Genomic DNA, 23,620 nt, shown 5'->3' on the forward strand with positions numbered 1-23,620 from the left:
AGTTTAAACCAGTATCAGCCTTTTGAGCCTCATGAACCCATGTTATATTTGTTGAGTACGATATGTACTTACGTTTGCTTTATACTTTTCAAATATTTGGATAAACATCCCAGATGGGTACCAGATTGCTAGAGTTTGGAGGAATTAGGCTTGTGATCAACCAGTCAGTTGTCCCCGTGGATTTGGAGTCTTCGCCTGAAGATCCGAGTTGTCTTTCCGTTGTCAATACTCTGAGGTTATAATCTTTATACTAATACGCTATGTATTTAAGCATTGTCTTTTAATATTACCCTTATTTATAGCTATATGTGGGATTTGACTTCCTAGGCTCATATATGGTGTGTATCTAGTTTTGTTCTTAAAACCGGGTGCCACAGAAAGAAGGGTAAATATATAGGTCATTTTAACACGTTAGTTAACCAAGACTATTAGAATATAGTCAACATTTGACATGAAAGATGTTAAATTTTATAAAATGTGGTATTGGTCGGATATGAGTTTTTTTTATGACAAATCGTGAATGTTTTAGCCAATGGCATATTGAGAAATTTTTCTATTAATACATACATACTCGTGGTCGTGCGCATGCAGTGGGATTAGAGCAGAGACAAAGGTACGATGCAGAAAGTAATGACGGAATGTCACGAGAGTTAGTGAGCCCGAAGGTACTACGTACGAAATAACCACGAGCCGGAGGAGATCTGTGACGCATGCAGGTACTAAATGCGTGCGAGGGGCGTGGTTTCTACTAACAGCAGCGGTAGAGCCCCTCAAAAAAAAACAGCAGCGGTAGAGTACGAACAACAGACAGTAGTGCAGTGATGCCATGCGGTCCTAATAAGCACTCTAGTAAAAAAAACAGTAGTGTTCTTTTCTCTAGTCATAGAACTAGAGACTAAAACAAAAACTAAAATAGTGTTTATTAGCAGCCCCTTGACTACTACATTTTAATTCCTAATCTCTATTTTAGTCCTTGATATTTGATTTAAAAAGATTAATTGGGATTAAAATTTAGTCCTTAATCTCTTCTTCCGTGGAGAAGAACACGCCTTGGGACACGCGTTTGACTTGGCCGTACGTGCAGCCGACAGCGGCCATTGGCTTGTGGAAGGGATTAGTGACGTGGTGGCCGGAGGTCGGTGGAAATGCTAGTTCGGGCGACCCCACCAGGTGGGCCCTGGTGCTCCTGCTTCATCTCACGTGCTTCTAGACTTCAAGTGATCAATTCTTGAAGACTAGTGCATCACGCGTGCCATCGTACGCGCCGATAAATCACCTGGTTAAGACGTAGGTAAAAAGATGTTTAATATTCAAATGGAATGTAATGTTTGAGATAAGTAAAGTTAACCAATTTGTCCTTCAATCTTGGATTAGGTGAAGCTTCACGAATTACCTTTAATTGCTTCGGTCCTTAACCTGATGGGAAAGCGTAGTGCTAAGTGATCATCTGAGTTCCACTGTTTGGTGATTGATAGGAAAGATCCTGCCCACAGAATAAGATCAGGTAATGAGGTGGGCTTAAGAAGATCAATTGTAATTTGAATGTTAGACACAACAGAATGATTTTACCTGGAGATATCGACCCTAAATCTTTGTCATTTAAAGTTGCTCCTGCACCATCAGCAAATGTCCATGATGGAATTCAAACATTCAATTTGGCAGTCTGACCTTTTGTTTGAACAACAACAACAACAACAAAGCCTTTAAGTCCCAAACAAGTTGGGGTAGGCTAGAGTTGAAACCCAACAGAAGCAATTAAGGTTCAGGCACGTGAATAGCTGTCTTCCAAGCACTCCTATCTAAGGCTAAGTCTTTGGGTATATTCCATCCTTTCAAGTCTCCTTTTATTGCCTCTACCCAAGTCAACTTCGATCTTCCTCTGCCTCTCTTCACGTTACTATCCTGACTTAGGATTCCACTACGCACCGGTGCATCTGGAGGTCTCCGTTGCACATGTCCAAACCATCTCAACCAGTGTTGGACAAGCTTTTCTTCAATTGGCGCTACCCCTAATCTCTCACGTATATCATCGTTCCGAACTCGATCCCTTCTTGTATGACCGCAAATCCAACGCAACATACGCATTTCCGTGACACTTAGCTGTTGAATATGTCGTCTTTTCGTAGGCCAACATTCTGCACCATACAACATAGCAGGTCTAATCGCCGTCCTATAAAACTTGCCTTTTAGCTTCTGTGGTACCCTTTTGTCACATAGGACACCAGACGCTTGCCGCCACTTCATCCACCCTGCTTTGATTCTATGGCTAACATCTTCATCAATATCCCCGTCCCTCTGTAGCATTGATCCTAAATATCGAAAGGTATCCTTCCTAGGCACTACTTGACCTTCCAAACTAACATCTTCCTCCTCCCGAGTAGTAGTGCCGAAGTCACATCTCATATACTCAGTTTTAGTTCTACTAAGTCTAAAACCTTTGGACTCCAAAGTCTCCCGCCATAACTCCAGTTTCTGATTCACTCCTGTCCGGCTTTCATCAACTAGCACTACATCGTCCGCGAAAAGCATACACCAAGGGATGTCCCCTTGTATGTCCCTTGTGACCTCATCCATCACTAAAGCAAACAAATAAGGGCTCAAAGCTGACCCTTGATGTAGTCCTATCCTAATCGGGAAGTCATCCGTGTCTCCATCACTTGTTCGAACTCTAGTCACAACATTGCTGTACATGTCCTTAATGAGCCCGACGTACTTCGTTGGGACTTTATGTTTGTCCAACGCCCACCACATAATATTCCTTGGTATTTTATCATAAGCCTTCTCCAAGTCAATAAAAACCATGTGTAGGTCCTTCTTCTTCTCCCTATACCGCTCCATAACTTGTCTTATTAAGAAAATGGCTTCCATGGTTGACCTTCCGGGCATGAAACCAAATTGGTTCATAGAGACCCGCGTTATTGCTCTCAAGCGATGCTCGATAACTCTCTCCCATAGCTTCATAGTATGGCTCATCAACTTAATTCCTCGGTAATTTGTACAACTTTGAATATCCCCTTTATTCTTGTAGATCGGTACCAATATACTTCTCCTCCACTCATCAGGCATCTTGTTCGATCGAAAAATATGGTTGAACAGCTTGGTTAACCATACTACAGCTATGTCCCCGAGGCATCTCCACACCTCGATTGGGATACCATCCGGTCCCATCGCCTTACCTCCTTTCATCCTTTTCAACGCCTCTCTGACCTCAGATTCTTGGATTCTCCGCACAAAGCGCCTATTGGTGTCATCAAAAGAGTCATCCAACTGAAAGGTTGTATCCATATTCTCACCATTGAACAATTTGTCAAAATACTCTTGCCATCGATGTCGGATCTCATCCTCCTTTACCAAGAGATGCTCCCTTTCATCCTTAATGCATTTAACTTGGTTGAAGTCCCATGTCTTTCTCTCACGAACCCTAGCCATCCTATAAATGTCCTTCTCTCCTTCCTTCGTACTCAAATGTTGGTAAAGATCCTCGTACGCTCTACCCTTTGCCACACTTACAGCTCGCTTTGCAGTCTTCTTTGCCACCTTATACTTCTCTATGTTGTCCACACTCCTGTCATGGTACAAGCGTCTATAGCATTATTTCTTCTCCTTAATAGCCCTTTGGACTTCCTCGTTCCACCACCAAGTATCTTTAGCCTCACGTCCCCTTCCTTTGGTTACTCCACACACATCTGAGGCTACCTTCCGAATGTTGGTTGCCATCTTGTCCCACATATTGTTTATGTCGTCTTCTTCCTTCCAAGAGCCCCCTTTGATAACCCTTTCCCTAAATACCTCTGACGTCTCCCCTTTCAGTTTCCACCACTTTGTTCTTTCAATCTTAGCTTGTTTATCCCTATGGGCACGCATCTGAAAATGAAAATCTGCCACCAAAAGCTTATGTTGAGAAACAACACACTCCCCTGGTATCACCTTGCAATCCAAGCATGCTCGTTTGTCCTTTCTTCTTGCGAGGACAAAGTCAATCTGACTACAGTGTTGTCCGCTACTGAAGGTCACTAGATGAGATTCTCTCTTTCTAAAGAAAGTGTTGGCTATCATCAGGTCAAAAGCTACCGCGAAGTCTAGAGCTTCCTCCCCCTCCTGATTCCTACTACCATACCCAAAACCTTCATGAACTGCCTCGAAACCTGCGCTTGTAGTACCTATGTCGGCGTTTCGGACCGAGGGGGTCCTTAACCAACGAGTGAATTTGTGCTGCGTGCCCCTAATCCCCAATGGTGATGCAAAGAGACACAAGGTTTATACTAGTTCAGGCAATCGACACCCTACGTCCAGTCTAAGAGATCGATCTTGTATTCCTTGCACCGGAGTGCTCGTAGTAGGGGGTTACAAGCTAGGTGAGAGAGGGAGCTAGCCCCAGGTCTCGGCGGGGGTGGTGCGAGCGGCTTGAGGCATTGTTCTCAAGCAGTGTAGAAGTGTGTGGTTCTATTGGTGAGTTCCTCTTTCTACTCGTTGTTCTCCTCTCCCTAGAAATGGCCCCGGTCCCTCCCTTTTATACTCTAAGGGAGAACCAGGAACGTACATATGTTGCTACATAGCGTTCTATGAATGGGGATGGCATGTCCGAGCCTTGTAGCCGGCCACTATTGTGGTATGGTCGATGGAGTGGCTCCATCCTTGTCGTGCAGAAGTGACGCGCCGATCATACTTGATCTTGTGCGTCGTGGGGCTCCAGTACAGCTTGAGGCAGAACATGGCGGGTGACGTGCCGGTCATCGTGCGATGACATCGTAGGGAGCCGAGGCTCTATAGATGCCGAGGCTGAGCCATCGTGGGGGGCTCGGCGGACATGGATCCTCAGGCTGCCGAGCCCCTGAAGCAAACTACCGAGGCTTTGGAGGGAATTATTGGTCCTGGGTACTGATTCCGAGGCCACAGTATCCCGGACATGGCTCCCCACGCCGCGTTGTTCTCGGAGCAGGAGTTGGCAGCATAGTGAGGCATGGGTGTCAACCATATGCATAGCGATGGGCACAGTGGCAGGTAACCCCTGCCCAGTCCTGCCTCCTGTCCCGTCGACCATTCCGCTGTACTGTGCCGAGCATGCGGCCGATGTCAGTGGTAGCAGTTGGCTGAGTTAATGCGACATGATGTTTTGTCAGAGGGATAGGTGAAGGAAGAGGCAGCGGAGTGTTGCTGAGCCCGCCTCGTGTGAGGCGGAGGGTCGGTGACCCAGCCGAGGCCTACGACGAGAGGGGGTCGGCCGAGGCCTTTGGTGGGGGATCGCCCGAGGCCAGCGGTGAAGGGGCCTTGAGCGATACGGAGAATTGGCTGAGGCCTTTGGTGAGAGGTCGCCCGAGGCCAGTGATGAGGGGGCCTCGGGCGAGTCGGAGAGTCGGCCGAGGCCAGCGGTTGTTAGCTAGTTTCGATTTTTACAAAGTCTAAGCAGTCGTTTTTAGTTCTTGCTTAGGGTACCTCTTCTCACGGTATCTGATAGTAGCCCCCAAGCCTTGGGGGGAGTGGAGGCACTCCCCCTGAGGTTCTGACGAGAATTGGCTCTTGATAGTTCCTGTCGGGATGGTGTTCCGTACTCAAGGTTTCGGTGGGTGCACGCGAGCGCACCCACCGGGTGTAGCCCCCGAGGCCCTGGAGGAGTGATTTCACTTCTTCAGGGGCTTTTTTCTCTTTCTAGTGAGGGGTTTTCATTGTGTTTGCCGAGCCCGTGGATGCGAGTTCGGATCGCTGGGCCTCGACGATGCTGCGGGAAGAGCCTCTTAGCCTCTGCTTGGAGCGAGAGGGCCGTCAGGGGTTCCCTGGGCTTTTTGTATGACCCTCGCGCTTCCTTTTCGCTCAGAAGGAGGGGTGGAAGATGCCATGCTACCCTCGGTGGGCGCGAGCGCTGGCATTTCCGATGAGCTGTTATCGGGTAAGTTCGAGTGGAGGCCCATACCCCATTCGCTGGGGGTCGGCTAGCAGTCCGGAGACGCACTCCAAGAGTACCAGAGGGTTTCTCTAGTGGGTGCCGAGGCCGTTCGCTGGGCCTCGGTGGCTCGGTGCCTCCCTACAGTGGGATCCCATTCGGAGACCTCCCTGCTGGTCTCGGACATGACACAGGGCGTCCCAAGCGTTTCGCTTGCTTGGGCCTCGGCCTTGTACAGGCTTGCCCATAGTCACCCCTGACTCTGTTGCCCTAGGACAGCTATCGAAACCCCTAAGGGCCCAGCCTTCGAACCCCTAGACCGTAACGGGCTTGGGTCGCTTGTCTTTATCTTGGGTGCGGGAAGAGCCCCCGAGCCTCCGCACGGAGCGAGAGGGCGGTCAGGGGTCCTCCTGACTTTTTTGTCCGTCCCCCACACGTCCTTTTCGCTCAGATGGGGGGTTGTTTGCCGAGCCCACTCGTGTGCGAGCCTGAGCCACTGGGTCTTGGCAAAGTTGCAGGAGGAGCCCCTGAGTCTCTCGCATGGAGCGAGAGAGCGGTCAGAGGTCCCCCTAGCTTTTGGTTCACCCCTCGCGTGTGAGGGTCTGTCTGCCGAGCCCCCCTCGAGTGCGAGCCTAGGTTGCGGGGTCTCGGTGTCTTTGCAGAAGGAGCTCCCTAGCCTCTGCACGGAGCAAGAGGGCCGTCAGGAGTTCTTCTGGCTTTTTGAATGACCCTCGCGCTTCCTTTTCGCTCGGAAGGAGGGTTTGTTTTGCCGAGCCCCCTCGTGTGTGAGCCTAAGTCGCTGGGCCTCGGCAATGTTTTGCAGGAAGAGTCCCTTGGCCTCTGCGTGGAGCAAGAGGGCCGTCAGGGGTTCTCCTGACTTTTTGTTCGACCCTCGCGCTTCCTTTTCGCTCGGAAGGAGGGGTGGAATGTGCCACGCTACCCTCGGTGGGCGCGAGCAATGGCATTTCCGGTGAGCTGTTATCGGGTAAGTCCAAGTGGAGGCCCGTACCCCGTTCGCTGGGGGTCAGCTAGCGGTCTGGAGACGTGCTCCAAGAGTACCAGAGGGTTTCTCTAGTAGGTGCCGAGGCCGTTCGCTGGGCCTCGGTGGCTCGGTGCCTCCCTACGGTGGGATCCCATTCGAAGACCTCCCTGCCGGTCTCGGACACGACACAGGGCATCCCAAGCGTTTCGCTTGCTTGGGCCTTGGCCTCGTACAGGCTCGCCCGTAGTCGCCCCTGACTCTGTTGCCCTAGGGCGGCTGTCGAAACCCCTAAGGGCCCAGCCTTCGAACCCCTAGACCATAGTGGGCTCGGTGCCCAGTTCCTTTGCCTGAAAGGAATCAGGTGGGGGTTATTTCTCTCCCTATGGCTAACAACGGCAGGCGCGCCTTTTGAGGCAGCTTTTTCGAGGAGGCAAAACAGCGCCTGCTGCTGCTGCGGTTGGACGCGATGTGGTGTCAGCCGACGGGACGTAACCGTATGCGCAATTAATGAGGAGGGAGTGGGTGCATGGGTGGTAAGACCGGATCTGGATAACCGCAGCGGATTTTTGGGGGAAACTTCCTCGATTTCGTCGCCCACGATTTGCTCCCTTCCCTGCATAAATACGAAGCGAGCCTCGCCCCTTCTCCCCTTACCTTGCCTGTGTCTGCCTTTGCTGCCTTCTAGCTGTTGCTAAAGAAAAACAGAGAGCACCGGGAAGAAGGGAGAGAGGGGGGAGTGAGAGGCAAAAAGCGAGCCTTACCGCCGTAGTCGCGACCTCCACCGTGCGCATGGCCAACGTCGTGGTCCTCCCGGTGGACCCATGGGATCGGTCTGATGTGACCGTGGGAGTGCTGCAGTCGCTCATCGACGACGGTCTCCTCCGCCCGATCACCGATCCTAGCAGGCCAGAGTGGATGGCTCCGGGAGGCGAACCAGAGCCGAGGCCTCGTGACGGCTACGTCGTGAGCTTCGTGTCCTTCCACGAGCGTGGTTTCGGCCTTCTAGCAGATCGGTTCATGCGGGCGCTCCCGCATTACTATGGCGTGGAGCTCCACAACTTCAACCCCAACTCCATTGCGCAGGCGGCCACCTTCGTCGCTGTCTGCGAGGGGTACCTAGGAATCCCTCCCCATTGGGAGCTGTGGCTTCACCTGTTTCGAGTGACGCATACCACCAGGCCAACGGGTATGACGGGCATGAGGAAGGCGACGAGGACCAGCGGCTACACTCTCCAAGTGCGTCAGGACTGGCTGAACCTCTACATCCTAGCCCAACTCACGTCGTCCAACCGTCGCTGGTATTCCAGCTGGTTCTACCTCCGCAACGACGACGGTGGGCTTCCTCCTTATACTGGGAGGGTAGTGGAGGTTCAGCTAGAGCACTGGTGGTATGGCGTCCCGAGCGAGGAGCAACACAGGCTGCGGCCACTGCTAAAGGCACTGGAGAGGCTGCACGATCGTGGCCTTACGGCGGCAGTGGCGATGACGACCTTCCATCGCCGGAGGGTGCTGCCGCTGATGGCGCGGCGGCGACGTTTGTTCGAGATGACGCCGGACGAGCCGATTGACGGCATCCGGATGTCCGTCGCGCCCCTCTCCGACGAGGAGGTTCTACGTCGGGTGAACGAGGCGGTCGAGGGGCGACAGAAGATCGGCGGCCTGTCCCCGTTCCCGATGCACCCGACGCCGGGGTACCTTTCCCTGGTGAGTCATGTGCGGCTACAGCCTCCGAGACCTCCTTGTTCCTCTCCTTGGCCTGAGCCCTTATTCATATTCGTCATTTTTTGTAGGGGATGAGGGACATACGAGCCTCCCCACCACCCGTCCCTGAAGACGCACAGCGGCGGGCGATGAACCGGGCGTACGCGGAGGCCCAGAAGAAGAAGAAGGACGCTAAGACGGCAAAGCGTAAGAAGAAGATCGTTGAGCGCGACGCTCTAGAAAAGCGTCACCGGAAGCAGAAGCTCGAGGGTCTCCCAGTGGAGGCGTCTCCGTCGACGTCGGTGGAGGGTTCGAGCAGCGATGATGGTGGTGAGGTGGAGCGGGGTCCCCTCGACCGCCTCCCTAATGTTAGGGAGATGGTTCTTGGGGCGTCGGCGGGTGGTCCGGCGTCCCAAGGAGGAGACAGCGACTCAGGGCAGATGAGCGCCTGCCCCGCGGCTGAGGCCGATATGCCCGAGACGAGGGCATTGGGAAAGCACGCCGTCAGCCCGCTGGGCTCGATGGCAGCGGTGGAGCAGGCGGCTGCGGGGCCGGCTCCACCGGGGGTTGAGCGAGCGCCGGAGTCCGATGAAGGTCGGCCAGCCTCGGCGGATACGGGGGCCGCGCCACCGCCACCGTTGCAGAGGAGGGATGCGGTGAAGAAGCGGTTGAGCATCCGCTCAGGGTGAGTATTTCGCTAGTGAAGTCTTTTAACATCTCCTGCTTTTGTTTTGGTCATGGGTCTGACCGTGTTTTGCCCTCAGCCGGAAGCGTCAGGCGGAAGTGCCTGCCTTTGCGCCGCGCAAGGCGCTCAAGGTGGGCACGGGTTCCATCGCCCTAGGGGCGGTGGAGGCATAGGAGTTGGTCGCCCAGGTAGGGGCTACCCAGGTGGCCGTGGGGCGAGAGGAGGAGGAGGAGCCTACACTCCATGAGGCCGTAGCACCTGCAGCTGTCGAGGCCACTGTGGGTGTGGCCGAGACCCCCTCGGCCGTGGAGGCCACTGAGGGCGAGGTCGAGGTCGAGGCCCCCTCGGTTGTCGAGGCCACCGAGGGCGGGGTCGAGGTCAAGGCCCCCTCGGTTGTCGAGGCCACCAAGGGCGAGGTCAAGGTTGAGGCCTCCACGGTTGCCGAGGCCCTTTGGACCTCAGGGGCCGAGGTGGTGGAGATCGCGGCACCCGGGAACTTCGGGGCCGAAGTGGTGGAGGCCGGAGTGAGCGCGGCGAGGGCAGCAGCCCTGGAGGTGGAGACGGAGGCGAGGCAAGCCTCAACCCTGCCGCCAATTCAGAGCGCGCTTCCGGTATAGGGGAGCGCCCGGGAGGCGGAGGTCCGCCCGATCCCTGCCGATAATGCTTCCCGGGGGAAGGGGGTGGCCGATGCCGGGGCGGCCAGCGCCGTGGAACAGTTGGCTTTGGCTTCGGGTGAGGGAAGTGCAGCCCTCATGCAAATGCGGCCTGAGCCATACGGGTGGGATCACCTACGTGTCTGGTGGCAGAGCTGGGACGACCCTGAGGGGGAGCCCATCTTTGCACTTGAGGACGTGGCCGAGGGGGGTCGCTGGGACACCCTCGAGCAGTACCATAGCCTGGCGGAATGGTCGCTGTGGATAGCGCTGTCCGTCATGGCCAATGACCTGCTCGGGGTCTCGCGGGTACGTATCCCCCTTTTCTCATGTGACATCGTCTTTCTCCGGGTTTATTCATAGTGCTCAACTTGTGTTCTGCCTATCCAGGAGCTCGAGGCCTGGTCCTTCGGGAAGTCGCTGTTCCTTCGGCAGGAGAGGGGCGTCTGGGACGAGCTCTGTCGGCAGAGGGAGCTGCTCACCCATGCCAACGAGCTTCTGTCGGCGCGGAGCACGGAGGCGGAGGATCTCCGTCTTTGCTGTGACAACCGGGAGGCTGAGGCGGCCACGGCTCAGGGGCAGGTCGCCCCTTTGGCGGCATGAGTCAAGGAGCTGGAGGAGGAACTGACCCGTGTGGCCAACGAGCAAGACGCCTCCAACTCCCAGGCGGAAGAAGTGAGGGCCACTGCCGTAGCCACCACCGGGTAGCTGGGTGCGGAGCAGCGGGCGCACGAGCTGACGAAAGGTGCCTTGGTAGAGGCTACCAAGGCGGCCGAGGCTTCCCAAGGCGATGCCCTAAAATGGAGGGAAAAGGCCGAGGGTGAGTCCTGTTCCCTTTATTTCGTTCGTCTTTTCATGCGTTCGACACCTGACTTCTTATCGCGATGCAGAACTGGAGAAGGAGGCTTCCAGGGCAGCCGAGGCCTCTTGTGTCGAGGTCCAGCACTGGAAGGAGAAGGCCAAGGGTGAGTCCTGCAGGCCTCGTGCCCCTGTTTGGCTTGTTTTCTTTGACGCTTAATCCCATTCTACTTGTTTTGGTGCAGGGTTGGACGATGAGGTCTCGCGGTTGACCGAGGCCTCCATCGCGCTGCAGACAGTGCTCGATCGCGAGATCGAGGAGCACGAGGTGCTGCAGAGCGCCGCTCATGCCATCTGCGAGGCCCTGGAGATGGAGGGGGTTCAATCGGGCAGCTCCCTTAGGAGCCGCCTGACTACGTTGATTGGCCAAGCACGTCAGCGACTGCGAGAGGCGCTACACACAGGCGTCAAATGCGCCCTGGCCGTTGTCTCTTCGCACTATGCCGGCGTCGACGTCGAAGGCGTCAGTGACGGCTATGTCCTATCCGAGGATGCCATCGAGGCCGAGGAGGAGCTGACGAGGCTAGAAGCGGCAGTCGAGGGCCCCGGCACGGCGTTGGTGAAGCTATTCGAAGAGGAGGTGGTCCCTCCTTCGCCGTCTGCCAACGTGGGAGACCCTGCGCCTTGACCTAGGCCGAGGGGGCCATGTAATAAGTTAGATTTATTACTATATCATGACGTTTGTGGCCGTCGAGGCCTTTGTGAGGTGCTTGTATATATACGTTTTTTCTAATCGTTTTATTGTATTTCCGAGCCTCTGTCCTCTGTCTCGCCTCCAAACGTATCATCTGTAAAAACTCCCTTGGAGCCTAAGTTGTCCCTCGGGTAAAAGGTGGTGAGGGAGTTGCCGTAGCCCAGAGGCGTAGGTCGTTCTCACAGCTCGGCCGGCCTTTTAGCCTTGAGACATACTTTTGGTCCTTAGGTTCTTTACAAATGGTCTGTTAGAGCGCGCTAGAGAGAGTTTGGCGTAGGAATTTAACTGAAAATCGATTAAGAAATGGTGTCTAGGACTTAGGGGGGGTTCCCCCCCTTCTAGCCCCCGAGGGAGGCTCGGCCCTGCGGAGGCATGGCTGAGTCTCCCTTGAAGCGTTATCGTAAAGCGTTTTACCTTCTGTTCCAATTTCTAGACAAGTCCTTTGAAAAAAAACCCCTCGGAGCCTGGGCTGCCTCTCGAGTGAAAGGTGGTGAGGGAGTTGCCGTAGCCCGGAGGCGTAGGCTTATCTCTCGGCTCGGCCAGCCTTTTGCTCTTGAGGCGAACCTCCGGTCCTTAGGTTTTTTTTTGTAATCGACTTGTCCTGGTACGGGACAGGTTCCCCTTGATGGGGGTTTCTCGAAAAATTAGAACAACTAAAGACGCTTCTTTAATGTATTTCGAGAAACAAAATATACAATGCTTGGAAATTTAAGGGTAGAAGCGACGTAGTTGGTGAGGACTTCGCCCTTCTCGTTGGCTAACTTGTAGGTCCCGGGCTTCAGCACTTGAGCGACGATGTACGGCCCTTCCCAGGGTGGGGTCAGCTTGTGGCGGCCCTTGTTGCTCTGCCTCTGTCTCAGCACCAGGTCGCCCACCTTCAGGTCTTAGCTTTGGACGTGCCGGGCTTGGTAGCGTCGTAGGGCTTGCTGGTACCTGGCTGAGTGTAGCAGCGTGACGTCTCGGGCTTCCTCTAGTTGGTCGAGGGCGTCTTCGCGGGCAGTGCGGTTGCTTTGCTCGTTGTACGCCTGTAGCCTCGGGGAACCATATTCTAAGTCAGTGGGGAGGATGGCCTCGGCTCCATAGACCAGGAAGAACGGTGTGAATCCCGTGGCTCGGCTCGGGGTGTTTCTTAGGCTCCAGACGACTGATGGGAGTTTGGCAAGCCATTTCTTGCCAAACTTCTTCAACCGGTTGAATATTCTTGGCTTAAGGCCTTGTAGGATCATGCCGTTGGCACGCTCTACTTGGCCATTCGTCCTAGGGTGTCCTACGGCCGACCAGGCCACCCAGATGTGGTGGTCGCCGCAGAACGTCAGGAACTTGCGACCGGTGAATTGTGTCCCATTGTCAGTGATGATGGTGTTAGGAACCCCAAACCTATGGATGATGTCAGTGAAGAATAGAACCACTTGCTCGGATTTGATTTGCGTGATCGGGCGAGCCTCGATCCACTTGGAGAATTTGTCGATGGCTACCAGCAGGTGGGTGTAGCCCCCGGGGGCCTTCTGCAGAGGCCCAACCATGTCCAGACCCCACATGGCAAATGGCCATGTGACGGGGATGGTTTGGAGGGCTTGGGCCGGGAGGTGCGTCTGCCGCGCATAGTACTGACATCCCTCACAGGAGCGTACTAGCTTGGTGGCGTTGGCAACCGCCGTTGGCCAGTAGAAACCTTGGTGAAAGGCGCTTTCGACGAGTGTCCGAGGTGCCGCATGATGCCCGTAGGCTCCTGCGTGCAAGTCCCAAAGCAAGGCCTGGCCTGCCTCGGTAGTGATGCATCGTTGGAGGACGCCTGACGGGCTTTGCCTGTACAACTCGCGGTCGCAGAGGACGTAAGTTTTGGCTCGTCGTGCAAGCCGTCGGGCTTTGGTCCTGTCTGTAGGGAGCTCTCCTCGGATGAGGTAATCAAGGAGCGGGGCTCGCTAGTCTGTACCCTGGTCGGCCTCGGGAGGCTCTGCTTCGATTTCCACGACTTCAGGCTCGACTGCGGAGGTCTCGGCGGCAGAGGGGGCCTCGGGCCCTTCGACAGGCTTGACCGGTGAGCCATCTTCTGCCGCCGAGGTGAAATCAATGGAAGGTTTGTAGAGGTCTCTAGCGAAGATGTTCGGGGGGACCGGGGCCCTCGCCGATGCCATCTTTGCCAGTTCGTCCGCAGCCTCGTTGTACTTTTGCGCAACGTGGTTGAGTTCGAGACCGTCGAACTTGTTCTCTAGGCGACGTACTATCGTGCATTACGCCTTCATTTTGGGGTCATGGCAGCTTGACTCTTTCATCACCTGATCGACGACGAGCTGCGAATCACCCCGTACGTCGAGACATCGCACTCCAAGTTCGATGGCGATTTGCAGGCCGTTGACGAGGGCCTCGTATTCGGCCACGTTGTTGGAGGCGGCGAAGTGAAGCCGGATCATGTAGCGCATGTGCACTCCGAGGGGCGATACCAGGAGCAGGCCTGCGCCAGCCCCAGTCTTCATCAGAGACCCGTCGAAGTACATGGTCCAGCATTCTGATTGGATCTGAGCGGGTGGCAGCTGTGTGTCGGTCCACTCGGCTACAAAGTCAGCCAGGACCTATGATTTGATCGCTTTCCGAGGCACGAAAGACAAGGTCTCCCCCATGAGTTCGACAGCCCACTTGGCTATTCTACCTGAGGCCTCCTGGTTTTGGATTATCTCTCCCAGAGGAAAAGACGACACCACAGTCACCAGGTGGGACTTGAAGTAGTGACGCAGCTTGCGTCGAGCCAAGACTACGGCGTAAACCAGCTTCTGGATGTGGGGGTAACGCGTCTTAGTCTTGGAGAGCACTTCGCTGATGAAGTAGACAGGTCGTTGGACGGGTAGAGCATGTCCCTTCTCCTACCTCTCGACTACTACGGTCGCGCTGACCACTTGGGTCGTCGCGGTGACATAGAGTAAGAGGTGCTCGCCCTCGGTGGGCAGAACCAGGATGGGGGGGGTTGGTGAGCAGTGCTTTGAGCCTGGCGAGGGCTTCCTCGGCCTCGGTGGTCCAAGAAAAGCGCTCGGACTTTCTCAAGAGGCGGTACAGGGGCAGGCCTTTTTCGCCGAGGCGCAAGATGAAGCGGCTTAGGGCCGCAAGGCATCCCATGACCCTCTGCACCCCTTTGAGGTCTTGGATCGGGCCCATGTTGGTCACGGCCGAGACCTTCTCTGGGTTGGCCTCGATACCATGTTCCGAGACTATGAACCCCAAGAGCATGCCTCGGGGAACCCCGAAGACACACTTCTCAGGGTTGAGCTTGATACCCTTCTCTCTGAGACATGTGAAGGCAACCTCCAAGTCACCGACGAGATCACCGGCCTTCCTGGACTTGACTACGATGTCATCCATGTAGGCCTCGACGGTTCGGCCAATGTGTTCACCAAAGACTTAGAGCATGCACCGCTGGTAAGTAGCCCCTGCGTTTCTGAGGCCGAACGGCATGGTTACGTAGCAGTACATGCCGAATGGAGTGATGAAAGAAGTCGCGAGCTGGTCGGACTCTTTCATCTTGATTTGGTGGTAACCGGAATACGCATCAAGGAAGGAGAGGGTTTCGCATCCTGCAGTGGAGTCGACGATTTGGTCAATTCGTGGTAGTGGGAATGGGACCTTCGGGCACGCTTTATTTAGACCAGTGTAGTCCACGCATATCCTCCACTTGCCACTTTTCTTCCTGACTAATACAGGGTTAGCCAACCACTCTGGATGGAATACTTCCTTGATGAACCCGGCTGCCATGAGCTTCTACACTTCTTCGCCGATGGCCCTGTGCTTCTCCTCGTCGAACCAGCGTAGGCGCTGCTTCGCCGGCCTAGAGCCCGCACGGATATCTAAGGCGTGCTCGACGACCTCCCTTGGTATGCCCGGCATGTCCGAGGGACTCCACGCGAACATATCGACGTTCAGCACGGAGAAAGTCGACGAGCACGGCCTCCTATTTGCTGTCGAGGGTGGCGCTAATCTTCAGTCCTCGGCCGTTGGGGACGGTGGGATCGACAGGGACGAGCTTGACGGCCTCCGCGGGCTCGAAGGTCTCGACACACCACTTGGCGTCGGGAACCTCGCTACCAAGCTGGTCGAGATTGGCGATGAGGGTCTCGGCCTCCACGATGGCCTCGGCGTACTCGATGCACTCGACGTCGTAGTCGTATGCATGTTTGTATGTGGACTTGATGGTGATGATGCCGTTGGGGCCTGGCATCTTGAGCTTGAGGTAGGTGTAGTTGGGGACCGCCATGAACTTGGCGTAGCACGGGCGCCCCAAAATGGCATGGTAAGCCCCCTTGAATCCAACCACCTCGAAGGTGAGGACCTCCTTGCGGTAGTTGGAGGGAGTGCCAAAGCAGACGGGTAAGTCGATGCGCCTGAGGGGTCGTGTGCGCTTTCCTAGCACGACGCCGTGGAAGGGCGCGGAACCACCTCGGAGCCATGACTGGTCGAGCTCCAGGAGCTCCAGAGTGTTGACGTAGAGGATGTTGAGGCTGCTGCCTCCATCCATGAGCACTTTGGTAAGCCAGGTGTTGCCGACGATCGGGTCGACGACAAGCGGGTACTGCCCGGGGTTTGGAACATAATCGGGGTGGTCATCCCGATCAAAGGTGATTGCCTCCCGTGACCAATCGAGGTACCAGGGGGTGGCCACCTTGACCGAGAAGACCTCCTGGTGTTCCCTCTTTCGCTGGCGTGCCGTGAGGCATGCCGAGGGTCCACCAAAGATCATGAAGGCGTTGCGTACCTCGGGGAACCCATCATCTTTATCGCCGTTCCTCTCGCCAGCGCCCCTTTTCCTGGCGTCATCGTCGTCGAGGAGCCCAAGCCTGGCATAGTAACGCCAGAGCATGGTGCACTCCTCAAGGGCATGCTTCACCGGTACTTGATGGTAAGGACAGGGCTTCTTAAGCATGTCGTCAAATAGCCCGGGGCCTCGGGGATTCCTGCGATCTGCTGTGGCGACATGGCCGGCCTCGAAGACCTCCTACTTCCCTGGGCGACCCTTCTTCTTTCTCTTGGGGACGCGGGTGGGCAAGGCCTCGGGGGCCTCATCCTTCTGCTTCCCCTTGGCGTCGTTGTTAGGGAAGATGGCCCCAACTGCCTCTTCGCCCGAGGCGAAGTTGGTGGCGATGTCGAGGAGTGTGGCCACTGTGGTTGGTACGTTCCGGCCCAATTCTCGGACCAGGTCTCGGCAGGAGGTGCCAGAGAGGAATGCTTGGACGATTTCTGAGTCACCGACGCGGGGCAACTCGGTGCATTTCTTGGAGAAGCGCCGGATGAAATCTCGAAGAGATTCGTCCGGCTTCTGGCGGCAACCTTTGAGGTCCCAGGAGTTCCCGGGGCGCACTGTAGGTGCCCTGGAAATTCCCGACGAAGACCCTCACCAAGTCATGCCAGTCGTGGATCTGTGTGGGGGGAAGGTGTTCGAGCCAGGCTCGCGCTTGAGTCTGACAAGAACAAAGGGATGTTGCGGATGATGAGCAGGTCATCGTCCGCACCACCTAGCTGACAGGCCAGGCGATAATCGGCTAGCCATAGCTCGGGGTTCGTCTCGCCGCTATACTTTGTGAGGTTGGCAGGTTGCCGGAACTGGGCTGGGAAGTGAGCGTTGCGGATGGCTCTACTAAAGACCCGAGGGCCAGGTGGCTTGGGAGAAGGACTGCGGTCCTCTTCGCTGTCGTAGCGGCCGCCTCGGTGTGGGTGGTAGCCCCGGGCGGCTCCATCATCGTGGCTCCGTTGCCTACCAACTACTTCGTGGTCGCCTTGTGCCTCGCGTTGGTCTCCAGGTCGATCGCGCACCGAGGGGGCCCTGTTGGCCATCGGCGCGCGAGCGGGCTCGGGACGGACCGAGGCATCCTGGCCCCGGCGAGGTTGCGCTGTGGGTTGCTCCGAAGTGCTTCTGCGCCGGTGGGAGGTGGAACTTTCGGCCTGCTGCACCGCAGCGGTCTTGAGGAGGTCGCGGAGCTCTCCGCGGACCCGTCGCCCCTTGGTGGTGGAGGGCTCGGGCATTGCTCGGACCAGCATCACAGCCGCTGTGACATTCTGGCTAGCGCGATTAAAGATTGGGGGTGGCTCACCCCCCTCGTCGTCGTTGATGCGGTGATGGACGTCACGGGCCCTCCGTTGGGCTCCTCCGCCCTCACCGCGCCCTTGCTGCTCCTGCTCGAGAGTGTCCTGAAGCTGTTGCAGAAGGAGTTGGTCTTGTTCGACCTTGGCTTGAAGCTCGCGGAGCTACTCCAGGTCTGGGCGTCGATGCTCCCCGTGGACGGGATTCTCGTTTCGTGCTGCCGGGGCTTCGAGACGCGGAGGTGTGGCATCGCCCGCCCTTGCCCGGGGCGGGGAATGGTTGCCTGTCCTCTCGTCCTCTTCGCCCGCCCTTGGCATCCCGAGCCCGATGTGGAAGCACTCACGAGACGGATCATAAGTCCCTTCGTCGTCGGAGTCGGAGTAGCCGAAGCAGTAGTCGCTTGTAGTCATGAAGCAGCGCATGGCTTCGGGGTCATAAAGACTGGAGAAGTCTGCTCCAGCCCACGCCTCATCTTCTTCCGAGGAGTCAGCGTGGGCGTGCGCCGATGTTGCGGGGGACAAGTCGAGGGCAAAACGTTGGTGGAGTCCTGAGGGCTCTGCGTGCTTGGAAGCGTAGGCGGAAGCGAAGGCGGTGGCGGCGTTTATCAACCCGAAGGGGTACAGGGATGGTGCCATTGCCGAGCGCCTGCTCCGCCGGGGCTGGCTCCTCAGGAGGTGGTGGGACAGAACTCGATGACGAGGCAGTCGCCGTGCGTCGCCGGAATCTTTTCCTTGCCCAAGCTCAGGTTAGATAAGTCCCCGACCAGGGACTCTGTACCAACAGCTGGGCAAGGGATACCGGCGGAGCGCGGCGTGTTGCCCCGAGCTTGCGTGGTGTTAGGGCGGTCCCACTCGCATCGCGCCTGGCGAGTGCTACGAGAGCCGCGGCCCGGACGCTGCCTGCGCCTGGGCTACGGGTCTATGGTAACGTCGTCGGGCAGTGGAGCTCGGGGTGTGAGGAGTACCATATCGTATCCACATCCTAGAGACATGAACTCTAGGCTCCCAAACAATACCACCATGCCGAGACGCAACGGTCGTACAGGGTCTGCCATCCGGAACTTGCTGGGACGATGAAGCTAACACGCAGTGAGCCCCTACCTGGCGCGCCAACTGTCGGCGTTTTGGACCGGGGGGGTCCTTAACCAACAAGTGAATTTGTGCTGCGTGCCCCTAATCCCCGATGGTGATGCAAAGAGACACAAGGTTTATACTGGTTCAGGCAATCGACGCCCTACGTCCAGTCTGAGAGATCGATCTTGTATTCCTTGCACCGGAGTGCTCGTAGTAGGGGGTTACAAGCTAGGTGAGAGAGGGAGCTAGCCCCAGGTCTCGGCGGGGGTGGTGCGAGCGGCTTGAGGCGTTGTTCTCAAGCAGCGTAGAAGTGTGTGGTTCTATTGGTGAGTTCCTCTTTCTGCTCGTTGTTCTCCTCTCCCTAGAAATGGCCCCGGTCCCTCCCTTTTATACTCTAAGGGAGAACCAGGAATGTACATATGTTGCTACATAGCGTTCTATGAATGGGGATGGCATGTCCGAGCCCTGCAGCCAGCCACTATTGTGGTATGGTCGATGGAGTGGCTCCGTCCTTATCGTGTAGAAGTGACGCGCCGATCATACTTGATCTTGTGCGTCGTGGGGCTCCAGTACAGCTTGAGGCAGGACATGGCGGGTGACGTGCCGGTCATCGTGCGATGATGTCGTAGGGAGCCGAGGCTCTGCAGATGCCGAGGCTGAGCCATCGTGGGGGGCTCGGCGGACATGGATCCTCAGGCTGCCGAGCCCCTGAAGCAAACTGCCGAGGCTTTGGAGGGAATTATTGGTCCTGGGTACTGATTCCGAGGCCACAGTATCCCGGACGTGGCTCCCCACGCTGCGTTGTTCTCGGAGCAGGAGTTGACAGCACAATGAGGCATGGGCGTCAACCATGTGCATAGCGGTGGGCACAGTGGCGGGTAACCCCTGCCCAGTCCTGCCTCCCGTCCCGTCGGCCATTCCGCTGTACTGTGCCGAGCATGCGGCCGATGTCAGTGGCAGCAGTTGGCTGAGTTAATGCGACGCGACGTTTTGTCAGAGGGACAGGTGAAGGAAGAGGCAGCGGAGTGTTGCCGAGCCCGCCTCGCGTGAGGCGGAGGGTCGGCGACCCGGCCAAGGCCTGCGACGAGAGGGGGTTGGCCGAGGCCTTCGGTGGGGGATCGCCCGAGGCCAGTGGTGAGGGGGCCTCGAGCGATACGGAGAATTGGCCGAGGCCTTTGGTGAGAGGTCGCCCGAGGCCAGCGATGAGGGGGCCTCGGACGAGTCGGAGAGTCGGCCGAGGCCAGCGGTTGTTAGCTGGTTTCGATCTTTACGAAGTCTAAGCAGTCGTTTTTTTGGTTCTTGCTTAGGGTACCCCTTCTCACGGTATCCGACAACCTACATGCCCATTAAGATCTCGTATAAAAAGCTTCTCACTACTAGGTATAGCTCTAACCAGGCCATCTAAGTCTTCCCAGAACTGTCTCTTAGCACTCTCGTCGAGGCCTACTTGGGGGGCATACGCACTAATTACGTTCAAGACCATATCACCAACAACAAGCTTGACTAAGATAATCCTATCTCCTTGCCTTCTCACTCCCACCACACCATTCTTGAGGCTCTTATCAATCAAAACTCCTACTCCATTTCTATTCGCGACTGTCCCTGTATACCAAAGCTTGAAACATATACTGTCCACCTCCTTCGCCTTCTGACCCTTCCATTTAGTCTCTTGAACGCATAATATATTTACACGCCTCCTAGTCGCGGTATCAACTAATTCTCTTAACTTACCTTTTATCTGAACAAATAGAAAACAAATGTGCTGATTGCAGATATTTTATCTGAATTTAACTTTAAAAAATTGGAAATAATTACCTTTGCAGAAATGGAGAATGAAATTTGAAGATACTGGTCAGAAGAGCTGAGGGTTTTGATTTGCTGAGTAACACTAAGCCCAGCTGCTTTCCAATTGTAAGTGCTTGGTATGTACTGAATGATATTGAGTGCATGCGAATCTCCTTTCTCCTCAAAGTAAATAGAATCACCAAGTTTTGAAAAGGATTCTATACCTGCAGATGGCAATCATAATATTTCGAAACAAACAATAAGCTCGAAAATAATTGCAACCCCAATTTTAACAGACATAAATTAAAGAGGTTAAAAATGAAGGGGCTAGACACCGCCTTCAGCTTATGGAATCAAAATAAGAGAAACTTTTGACTGAAATCAAGCACAGCAACTACTGTGGAATGATCACATCAAGTCAGCACAGATAGATGTTGGTGATTTTTTACATTACCTGTCCCATAACAACACCAGAATGAATCGTACTTTGTTCCCCAACCATGATAACTCACAGCCTTAGAGTGTTCGGGGGCCTGGGGTAGCATGTAAATCATCACATCAGGATCTGTCCCCCTTTGAATGCTTAAAACACCATTTATCAATGCCCTTTCGTAGTAATCTGCATATGCTATTTCCTTGTGCATCTGAATAGTTTGCGAGAAATCTGCACATAGGCTGGATACGACACATATCTAAACAAGAGAATATATGTTTTAGGTGGTTTGATGATTGTCAACCTTAAGCATGTTGTAGGTGGTGCAAGATTCCTCATTCTCAGTACTCAGAGTCCCAGCTAAACGGTTTGGATAGGTCCTGAAAAGTAGTTAAGTGCATAAGTTCCTTCTGAAATAGTTGTCTATATACTATGGACGTCAGTAAATCAGTCACGTAGAAGTTATACCAGAATTCATTAGCAGATGTGCCACCAGTTGCATAGCTATGAGAAGAATTTATTGTATCCATAAAGAATGACGCAATTTGCTGTTTCAAAATGAGGCTTGGTCAGCTTCACTCAAATGGCAGAGAACCAATGAGAAAAACAAGACAAGCTGGTACTACTTGAGATGCAGAGTCGTACACTCAGAATTTTACTAATAACAGTAAGAGTGATGCATATCTTTGATTTTCATAAGCCACCAAGTATACTTATATGGGAAAGAAGTAAAATAGTCCACTTGTTACCCCTTATGAACAATATCCAGCAGCATAATCGAAACTGTTAAAATCTCTAGTAACAAGATACAATTGAATTTTACCTTGTAAAGAGGATCTCCAGTAACTTCATACCTCATTTGCGCATCAACGACCGCTGGAATGTGTGTGTTGGAATGAAATCCACAAATACTGTCAGCCTGAAATGAAACGCATACACACACACACACGAAGGCTATCACTCAAATGAAAATCCTTCAAGGGGAACAGTACTTTTAATCCATCGATAAAGACCAGTACTAGGAACCCGAGTTCAGTTTCCATGATAATACCAGTTGGGTGGTGGCATAATTAAAATGTGTTTGATGTATAGACATGTAGTATTGTAGTGGCCACCGGATGATAAAAGGATTAGATTGAAGTTAGTAATCACTTGTTTTAACATAGTTAAAGATTAAAGACTAAACTGGTTAAGTTCTATTTTAGTCACTATTGTAAATTAGACATAAATAATCCATATATATCACCAAATAGCTGAAGATTGACAATTAGCAAACCAGATCAGTGTTCAACATACTTGAACTGCAAGCAGCCCAAGAAAGCATGGCTTATCGAAGAGATAAGGCAGAGTCAATTAATAGAAAGGAAGCATATCAGCTAGACATGACTATTAATCTATGCTACAATTGTAAGTTTGTAACAAACATCAAATCACCGTTATCATGTAGAGCTGATAGAGCACATCATTCATCCCACCAAACTCATCATTGAGAGACTCCCAGTGCCTCTCAATGCTATATTTCTGTATGACATTCTTCACCCGGTCGCTGCAATAATTAGGCATCTTTACCACCATGTCAAGAGCCCTGGAATTTCCAGCCACCGTGTACCGATCAAGAAGACCTTGCATAATCTGCAAACCGAAAATTAAACTCACTCAACTCTGCGACGATATTTACACATTAATGAAGAAGTAGAAACAGAAACTCTCGTTCATCAGTTCACCTTTTGGATTGTGTAGTAAGGAGCCCAGACATCCTTGATGGCCTCAACACGATCGAAGAACTCCGAGGGGAAGGCCGACAGGTACCCTGTGGCCATCTTTTTCCTGCAATCGTAGATCACGTCGACAACCGATCACATTTTTGCATTGAGAGTGTCATTGTGTGTGCTAGCCCACATGTTTGCAGTAGCACTCAGGTAATGCCCTGAAAAGGACAACAGCAAGACACCGAAATTCAGTCTAGCTGCGTGGTTGTTCTGGGTAAATGCTCCAAAATCAGAGCCAAACGGAGATCCGGCGGCGCACCAACGAAGTGTCCTCGGAGCTCGAAGTCAGGGCCCTCCCACCTGCCGTAGGGAGTCCCCGGCGTCGTCAGGCCGGACTGCTTGTGGAAGCTCCAGACGAGGCGGTCGACGTCCAGGAGGAGCAGGTACTCCAGGTTGGTCTGCTGGGGTCGCCAGTACAAGCTGGCCGGCTCCAGCCGCATGTCGTGCAGGGACACCTCGGAGAGGAACGCCCCTGCCACGGCCCCGGGGCGCGGCGCGGTGCCAGCGGTGGCTGTGGCGGTGGCTACACGGAGCTTGCGGTAGAGCATGAGCCAGGTCGAACGCCTCCTCATGCCGCGGGTCCGGGTGCGAGGCGAGGTCGAAGGAGCTGCATCCCGGCCACCTGCGGGGGGCAGCGGGGGCCAGGTCGCGGACGCGCGCCACCGTGCCGGCCGCGCACCACCGTGCCGGCCGCGCACCGGCCATCGGTGGAGGCCATGCAGGCGGATCTAGTGGAGACGGGGAGGGCTCAGCGCTGGATCCAGCTGCTCACCGCAGATCCACCGCCTCCGTTGGCTGCGGGAGGGCGACGGCGTGCTCCAGCCTTAGATCGACCGCCGGGAGGGGCGCCGCGAGTGGCCGCTCCAGATCCACCACCGAGTTTGCTGACGTGACCTCCCCGTCGTCATGCATGGCAACCACGGAGGTTCCTCCGCCGCCAGAGGTCTCCGGGGTGTCAAGGCGTCCGCTGGCTTGCCGCGCGGCCGTGGGGATGACCGGCGACGGAGGGCCAAAACCCTAGGCCTGCGCGACCTGCCGCGTCGCGTCG

At 54.8% G+C, this 23,620-nt stretch overlaps 1 pseudogene; it reads right to left on the reverse strand.

Moving 5' to 3' along the window:
* Positions 1 to 1,382: 1,382 nt before the first annotated feature.
* LOC136499892 (uncharacterized) lies at positions 1,383 to 23,144 on the reverse strand (annotated as a pseudogene).
* Positions 23,145 to 23,620: the final 476 nt, after the last annotated feature.

Source organism: Miscanthus floridulus, chromosome 13 (assembly GCF_019320115.1).
Source record: "Miscanthus floridulus cultivar M001 chromosome 13, ASM1932011v1, whole genome shotgun sequence".
Lineage (NCBI taxonomy): Eukaryota > Viridiplantae > Streptophyta > Magnoliopsida > Poales > Poaceae > Miscanthus > Miscanthus floridulus.